The 8,640-nt window shown below is 47.3% G+C and overlaps 1 protein-coding gene across 6 annotated transcripts in view; it reads right to left on the bottom strand.

Moving 5' to 3' along the window:
* GPR1 (G protein-coupled receptor 1) overlaps window positions 1-8,640 on the bottom strand; it is a 43,524-nt gene that overhangs the window by 33,155 nt on the left and 1,729 nt on the right. The window contains exon 1 of one of the 6 annotated variants that reach the window (XM_025211059.1): window positions 6,335-6,368. The exons of the other annotated variants lie outside the window; for them this stretch is intronic. The gene's annotated coding sequence lies outside the window, so the exon portion shown is untranslated. Of the gene's footprint in view, window positions 1-6,334; window positions 6,369-8,640 lie in introns of those variants that run through there. 6 annotated transcript variants of the gene reach the window in all.

Below are 8,640 nucleotides of genomic sequence, written 5' to 3'. Positions count from 1 at the left end.
TGGGCTTTATAAGAGCCAGGCCTTGCCCCTTACAGCCAGCTGACCGCTGGCAGGTGTGGGTCGTTTGCTGACTCCCGGTGCCCTGGCAACCCACAGCTGTGCTCCTTATTCCCTGCTAGGGCTCTTTCTCCAGCAGTTTCCACCCTCTAGGAGCAGGGCACCTCGGTGCTCTGCGATAGTGCTAAATGTTGATAACAGAGCTGATAAATGCTCTGTTATCAAAGAGGGGGGAGGACCCCTCTCTAATCACAGTGTCTGCCATGCCCCTCTCAGCTCAGCCCTGGGGAAGGGAAGAGGGGCTACTCTAGGCTGCACCCCCAGCTTCTAGCCTAAGCCACTGCAGGCCTGTGCCGGCATTTTTTCAGTCCAGAGGGGATGTCTGTACAGTTACAAAGTGATTTAGCCTAGCCAGGTTAGATTAACCTGGAAAGATTGAATCAATTCAGGCTCAGGCTTTTTGAATGTCTGTCCCTAGCTGTAGTTTCCTCTCAGAAGACAGGTTCCCCTATTCATGGTTTAAGAACTATAAAAATAGTCGACTTTCAGATGGATTATAGGAAAGGATTTGGAGGTTTTAAAATCTTTGCAAAACCGAATTGCCATGAGAAACTGTGGCCTGGTAAAACACACACACAGATTTTACTGGATGAGTACCACATACTTCCATACACCACTTGTTACTGTTAACTTCTAACACAGGCTGGTGATCTTATCAGCACTTTTAGCCAAAATTAAGTTTTGTCCTTAGAGTATAACAACTTCTCTGTTCTACATTAACTTCCCACTTGTTCATAAATAGAAAAACAAAACAAAAACTTTCTTTACAAGGTAACAAAAAGCAAAAAAGTTTAGTTAGCTTTATATGTGAATAGATATTTCATGATATTTATTGTGAGAATGCTAAAAAATATGATTTAAAACAATCAATATAGATTCAAAAGAGGGGAGAATTGCTTAGCTATCTTGCAGCCCAGTCCTGATCCCATTTTATATCAACTGTATATAATCAAATATAATTATACATTTAAACATGTCTCTGACAGTTAACATTTGCATGGCAGATAAGGAAGGTGGGGAACATGTCTTATATTTAGAGCCAAATTCTGTTCTTTTATACGTTTGAAAACTAAAGTCATTCCATTGAAGTCAATGGATGTTGGGATTTTCAGAAAAATCTAAAGTAATTTGGTGTCCCATCCACCCCCTGATACCAGGGTCCAAGTCCTATATGAACTGCTCTATCATGATCAGTTATACTACTATCAGTTCTACTCTGCAATTCTTGCATCTGGTCGCAACCATCTCTAATATACATTTCTTAGCATTGTGCCAAGTGTTTTAGCCAGTGTGATCCATTTGTTTTCTTACAGCAGAACCACTGGTGACAGGTCTTTTCTGAGATTTCAAGTCAACTTAAAATTTCTTGCTTCACCGGATATATTATGATATTTCTGAAAAAAACATCTAAAAACACTCAATTCGTAGTGTTTTTGTACAGATATAATTTTAAAATGACTGAAGCAATAACTTTAGCTAAAGCATGACAGGGTGAACACTCTGTAGTTGTCTCACTTGGCTGCTGCTTCTGTGTGGCTTGCCAAACAGCAACAGCAGTATTAAAGTCAAAATGCTTTAAAGTCAATGGTAGTTTTGATTCTGCACAATCAGTAGAATTTTAAATTTGAAGATGTCTCTGTCCGGGGTTTATAAGAAGCCATATAAATAGAGCCATATGCTTTAAAATAACTCAGGAACAGGCAGTTATTTTGGGCAGAGGGCCGCTTACTGAGTTTTGGCAAGCCATCGAGGGCCGCATGACAGGCAGCCCAGGGCAGATTAATATTAATTTTCTAAAATTTTTAGGGGCCCCATAGGCCGGATAGAATGGCCTGGTGGGCTGCATCTGGCCGCCGGGCCACATTTTGCCCACCCCTGAAATAACTGCTAATATGGATTTAATTCAGGGCATATTTAATAAAAAATACAATCATGTAAACCATTTGGGTTTGCTCCCAATCCCAATTAACTCTTTGAGAATAGGAAAGGACCCTACTTTGTGTCTCATAAGATATGCAGTAAAACTCAAGGTACTTACTAAAGAATTTCAAAGGAAGCTTTTAAAATAAAAAGACCTTATTACATGAAGGAATTAAAAAATCCCTGGAGAAAATTTTGAATTATACATTTTCAAAATGTTTTTAGAACTGTTGTACTTTATTTTAAAGGTGTTTTGAATTTTCTCCATGACCAATTTCAAAATCACACTTATATCATATAAGGTTTTTATACACATGCTCTGGAAGGGGCGGGAGGAGAGGCTTTAATTAGAGTACTCTAATTCAAGTGCCCAGGGTAGGGTTACCATACATCCAGGTTTTCCCAGACATGTCCTCTTTTTGGATGCTTCAATCTGCATCCGGGTATTTTAAAAAAATATGATTAAATGTGTGGGATTTTGGATGTGCACACACGTGGCTGGCATGCAGCCAGGCAGGGCAGTGGGAACAGCCCTGACAGTTGGATACAGGTAACTCTATGGGGGGTGAGGGCTGGAGGGCCAGAGGTTGGGGACTGTCTGGGGTGTGTGTGTGGGGGAGGGGAGGAGGCTGTGGAGAGGATGAGTGTAGGGCATGGGGGGCAGGTACCTGCCGGCCCTGGTAGAAGCTGTCTGGGTTCTGGGGCTGCAGCAGGGCAGGGGAGGTGGGGGGACATGCCTGCCCCTCCAGCAGATGAAGGGTGCAGGGTGGGCCTTCAGGGGCAGCAGAGAGCTGCATGGCCCTGCTGGCAGCACCAGGGCTGGTGCCTGTGCTCGCGTGGGTGGAGCAGCCGGGAGACGCTGCAGGGCTGGAGGGAGTAGGGGGTTGCGGGTCAGGAATGAGGTTCACCAGCACGGCTGGGGAGGCTGTGGCTTGGGAGTGAGGGGCACCAGGAGGGGTGGGGAACTGTGGGTCTGGAGTGGGTCAGGAGTGAGGGACAACAGCAGGGCTGGGGGGAGGGGAGAGCAGTGTCTTGAAAGTGAGGGGCAATGGAATGGGCAGGGGCGGGGCACTGGCATATCACTACCCCTCACAATCATATATCCCCTCCCTCTCCTCCTCCCCAGCCCCGCTCCCCTCCCCTGCCCCACAACAGTTGTCCTTTTTTGGAACTGGAAATATGGTACCCCTAGGTGTCTGGTATATCAACATCCTTGCACTTAAAAATGGTGGCAGGGTCACTTTAACTAGAGCTTGTTTGACCTTTAGTTAATGGGTTCATTTGAGGCAGGTCCTGTCAGACCAACCTGGTGGCCTTCTATGACCAGGTCACAAAATCTTTAGACGCAGGTGTTACGGTGGACATAGTCTTTCTGGACTTTAGGAAGGCCTTCAACACTGTCTTTCACCCCATTTTCATTAAAAAAACTAGGAGACTGTGGGGTTGATGCCTACACAGTCAAACGGGTCACTAACTGGTTGGAGGATCGCACCCAGAGGGTGGTGGTGGACGGGTCTTATTCAACCTGGAGGGATGTGGGCAGTGGGGTTCCACAGGGCTCAGTCCTCGGGCCCACACTGTTCAACATCTTCATCAGTGACTTGAACAAGGGGGTAAAAAGAACCCTGTTCAAATTCGCAGACAACACTAAGATGTGGGGAGAAGTAGGCATGCCAGAAGGGAGGAATAGGCTGCAATCAGACCTATACAGGTTACAGGGGTGGGTGGATGAGAACAGGATGGGTTTCAACACTGACAAGTACTGGGTACTGCACCTGGGGGGGGGAAGAACCAGCAGCAGACCTACAGGCTGGGGAACTCCCTTCTCATCAGTGCAGAGGCAGAAAAGGATCTTGGAGTCATTATTGATGCCAAAATGAACATGAGCTGACAGTGTGGGGAGGCGGTCAGGAAGGCCAACCATACCTTGTCATGCATCCACTGATGCATCTCAAGTAGGGTCCAAGGAGGTGATCCTCCCCCTCTATGTGGCACTGGTCAGGCCGCAGTTGGAGTACTGCATCCAGTTCTGGGCGCCGCACTTCAGAAGGGATGTGGACAGCATGGAGAGGGTCCAGAGGAGGGCCACCCGCATGATCAGGGGTCAGCACGGCAGATCTTATGAGGAGAGGCTAAGGGACCTGAACCTGTTCAGCCTCCACAAGAGAAGTGATATAGTGGCTGTTTACAAACTGGTCAGGGGGGACCAGCAGGCATTGGGAGAGTCCCTGTTCCCCCGAGCGCCCCCCGGAATAACAAGAAATAATGGTCACAAGCTGGAAGAGGGTAGATTCAGGCTAGACATCAGGAGGCGCTACTTCACTGTCAGGGCGGCTAGGATCTGGAGCCAACTTCCAAGAGAAGTGGTGCTGGCTCCTACCCTGGGGGTCTTTAAAAGGAGGCTGGATGAACACCTGGCCAGGGTCATTTGACCCCAGTACTCTTTCCTGCCTTGGACTTGATGATCTGCTCAGGTCCATTCCGACCCTACCAGCTATGAAACTATGAAATGTGTCCCCACTACCAGATGCTGGCATCTGCTAGATCACGGTAATTACCATGCCCTAGCAGACTCGATTAATCGAGCTTGCTCTGACACATTGTAATTACAGTGCGTCAGAACAGCCTTGCTACTCGTGTGTAGGTGCCCATGTTCTTAATAAATTATTCCAGAGTTTAAATGATTAAACACTTTTTAAATGATAATTTAATTTCCAACTAGGTGAACCAGTTTAAGAACAGGGACAGCAACCTTTCTGCTAAGATGTTTCGAGCCTGAAGTCCATGGAGTAGGAGTGTGTCCACTGCCAGTAACAGGCAGACAGCTCAAGCATTTTTTCTTAAGGTTTTAGAGCGCACAGCTGTAAAAAGCATTGTTTAAACAGAATGTCCCACTCCAGTATAACCCTGCCCTGGAACAAATGGGTGTGGTGTTCTCTTTTCTGAACTACTACTACTTTTTTCTGCCTAGCACATCACTCTAAGATCCAAAAGAGGGAAGTGTGAATAGAATGTTTGTGTACATTACAGAAATATTATAAAAAGGGTTTGTTTTGTCAAACAGGATTAAGAAAGACAGAGAAAGCAAACAAATGGCCAGTGCAACCTGCTAGGCAGACTATCAGTGAGAAATGAACAAGTAGGAGCAAGGCACACAGGATTAAACAAACCTTATCCTGCACACACTGCATCTGTCTCTAAAATAGAAGAGCATAAGCAAAACTTATTAAAGTGCAACTGAGTTAATGTAAAGGAACAGAAATTACTATGGCACATGAGAGTCCACTTACTCAATTATGTTGTATCTGCAGCCAGCACCAGAGACCTCAGAGAATGTATGAGAATTTCTTTTTGCAATAATTATGGAATGACATGCCATTTAATTGGTTTCTTCCTCCACCCTCTTTATAACTAACTTGTGCCTTGAAGACTGAATGTTTACATCATTTGTTTTAAATATGAATTCATAGAATCATAGAATCATAGAAGTAGGGTCGGAAGGGACCTTGTAGATCTTTAAGTCCGACCCCCTGCCTGGGCAGGAGGGAAACTGGGCTCAAGTGACCCCAGCCAGGTAGGCATCGAGCCGCTTCTTAAAGACCCCCAGGGTAGGAGCCAGCACCACTTCCCTTGGAAGTTGGTTCCAGATCCTAGCCGCCTTAACTGTGAAGTAGTTCCTACGGATGTCTAATCTAACCCTACTCTCCAACAACTTGTGGCCATTATTCCTTGTTATCCTGGGGGGGCGCTAGGGGAAACAAGGCCTCCCCCAAACCCTTCTGGTCCCCCCTGGTGAGTTTATAGGCAGTCACAAGGTCCCCCCTCAGCCTTCTCTCGTGAAGGCTGAACAGGTTCAGGTCCTGTAGCCTCTCATTGTAGCGTCTGCCCTGCTGTCCCCGGATCATGCGGGTGGCCCCCCTCTGGACCCTCTCAATGTTGTCCACAGCCCTCTTGAAGTGGGGTGCCCAGAACTGGACACAGTATTCCAGCTGCAGCCTGACCAGTGTTGTGTTTAAAACTATTCCTCTTAATAACTTTGCTTCTATTGCTTTTCACTTTTATTTATTGAACATCTCTCTGTTCTGGCATCTTGAGTAAGGGAAGAGACTGCCTGACTTGTTTTCTATCTACCATTCATTATTTAGAATTTCACTATCATGTCCCCTCTTTGAACCAAGCAGTTCCCATCATTTTAATTTCCTGGGTGGATTTTTTTCCTACTTCTAATACTTTTTATCACCCTTCTCTGAATCCCTCTACTTCTGGTAAATACTTTTTTCATGACAAGGATCAAACATGGTGCTCACAGTGGGAACACTGATGCAGAAAAGGCTGAAGTACTCAGTGCCTTTTTTACCTTAGTCTTCACAGGCAAGATCAGCTTCCAGACTACTCCACCTGGAAGCACAGTTTGGGGAGGAGGTAAGAAGCCAGCAGTGGTGAAAGAACAGGTTAGGGGCTATTTAGAAAATCTGGACATGTACAAGTCCATGGAACCAGACGCAATACACCCAAAGATGCTGAGAGAGTTGACAGGTGTGACTGCAGAGCTGCTGGCCATCATCTTTGAAAACTTGTGGTGATTGGGAGAGGTTCTGGACAATTGGAAAAGAGGAAATATATTGCTCATCTTTAAGAAAGGAAAGGAGGATCTGGGGAACTATAGACCAGTCAGCTTCACCTCAGTCCCTAGAACAGTGGTTTCCAACCTTTTTTTCCACAACCCACTGCTGCAAGTGGAGTGCAGATGCAGCAGCAGTGTTGGCCCCGGGGGTGGGGGGAGAGGAGCTCCCACTACACGGTGCAGCTTGTCTTTGGTGTGTGGAGCCGCCGGCATTGCCCCTGCGACCCTCTTTTGGGTCGCGACCCGGGGTTGGGAACCGCTGCCCTAGAAAAAATTATGGTACTCAAGGAACTAAGCACTTGGAAGAGAAGGTGATTAGGAACAGTCAGCATGGATTCACCAAGGGCAAGTCATGTCTGACCAACCCGACTGCCTTCTATGATGAGTTAAGTGGTTCTGTGGACATGGGGAAAGCAGTGGATGTGGGGAGAGCAGTGGATGTAATAGACCTTGACTTAATAAAGCTTTTGATACAGTCTCCAACAACATTTTAGCAAGCAAACTAAGGAAGTATGGGTTGGATGAATGGACTACAAGGTGGAGAGAAAATTGGTTGGATTGTCAGGCTCAGAGGGTAGTCATCAATAATTCAATGTCTAGTTGGCAGCTGGTATCAAGTGGAGTGCCCCAGGGGTCATTCAATAACTTCATCAACGACCTGGAAGATGGGATGAAGTGCATCCTCAGCAAGTCTGCAGATAACATGAAGCTGGGGGGAGTAGCAGATAAGGTGGAGGGTAGGGCTAGGATTCAGAGACCTTGACAAACTGAAGGATTGGGCCAAAAGAAATCTCATGAGGTTCAGCAAAGACAACTCCAAAGTCCTGTACTTAGGACGGAACAATCCCATGTACCGGTACAGGCTGGGGGCTGACTGGCTAAGCGGTGGCTCTGCAGAAAAGGACAATAAGCTTAATATGAGCCAGCAGCGTGCCCTTGTTGCCATATGGCTAACAGCATATTGTGCTGCATTAGTAGAAGCATTGCCAGCAGATTGAGGGAAGTGATTATTCCCTTCTGTTTGGCACTGGTGAGGTCACATCTGGAGTACTGTGTTCAGTTTTGGGCTCCCCAATACAGAAAGCGTGTAGACAAATTGGAGAGTCCAGTGGAGGACAACAAAAATGGTTCAGAGGGCTGGGAATCATGACTGATAAGGAGAGGCTGAAAGAACTGGGTTTAGTCTGGAGAAGAGATGACTGAGCTGGGACTTAACACCAGTCTTCAACTACCTGAGGAGGGTTCCAAAGAGAATGGAGCTAGACCAGGGGTGGGCAAAATGCAGCCTGGGGACTGGATGTGGCCCTCCAGGCCATTCTATCTGGCCCACGGGGCTCCTAAAAATTTAGAAAATTAATATTTATCTACCCCTGGCTGCCTACCATGCGGCCCTCCGTGGCTTGCCAAAACTCAGTTAAGTGGCCCTCCACCCAAAATAACTGCCTGCCCCTGAGCTAGACTGTTCTCAGTAATGGCAGATGACAGAATAAAGAGCAATGGTCTCAAGTTACAGCAAGGAATGTTTAGGTTAGAGGCCTCCTCCCTCTCCAGCTTCTTCCCTCTAATCCACCCGTGGGAAACTGTGCTGCAGGAACTTCTGGGCCCTTTATAAAGTTCCCAAAGCAGGTAAGCATCCCCCTTTTCCCCTCTGTGCTTAGAGTCATGTCCTCTTCCCTCTCTGTCTCTTCCAGCCTTTCCTCCTCTAGTTGCTGCTGCTGCAACTTTCTGCTTTCTGGGAAAGGGGGAGGCTTCTCCTGCCCACCGGAGCCAAGCTACATGGGGGGCTGGGCTTAGCTACGAACAGCAGCAGCAATGGAGGGGGTGGATTCCCCCACACTGCCCAGTCTTCTCAGGAGCAGGCACGGGAAGCCACTCCACTGGGGCTGCCCTAGATGAGCCCAGCCCCTGTACAGCCCACCTGGAGTGGGCAGGAGCAGCTCTGAAGATTCCCCACATTCCTGTAGACTGTGGAAAGAGCTGCTGCAGCAGGTGGGGGATGGAGGAAGGGGAAGGGAGGGGACATACCTCTGAGCACAGAG

Source organism: Alligator sinensis, unplaced genomic scaffold (genome assembly GCF_000455745.1).
Source record: "Alligator sinensis unplaced genomic scaffold, ASM45574v1 scaffold372_1, whole genome shotgun sequence".
NCBI lineage: Eukaryota > Metazoa > Chordata > Crocodylia > Alligatoridae > Alligator > Alligator sinensis.
This window is presented reverse-complemented; position numbering and strand designations above follow the sequence as displayed.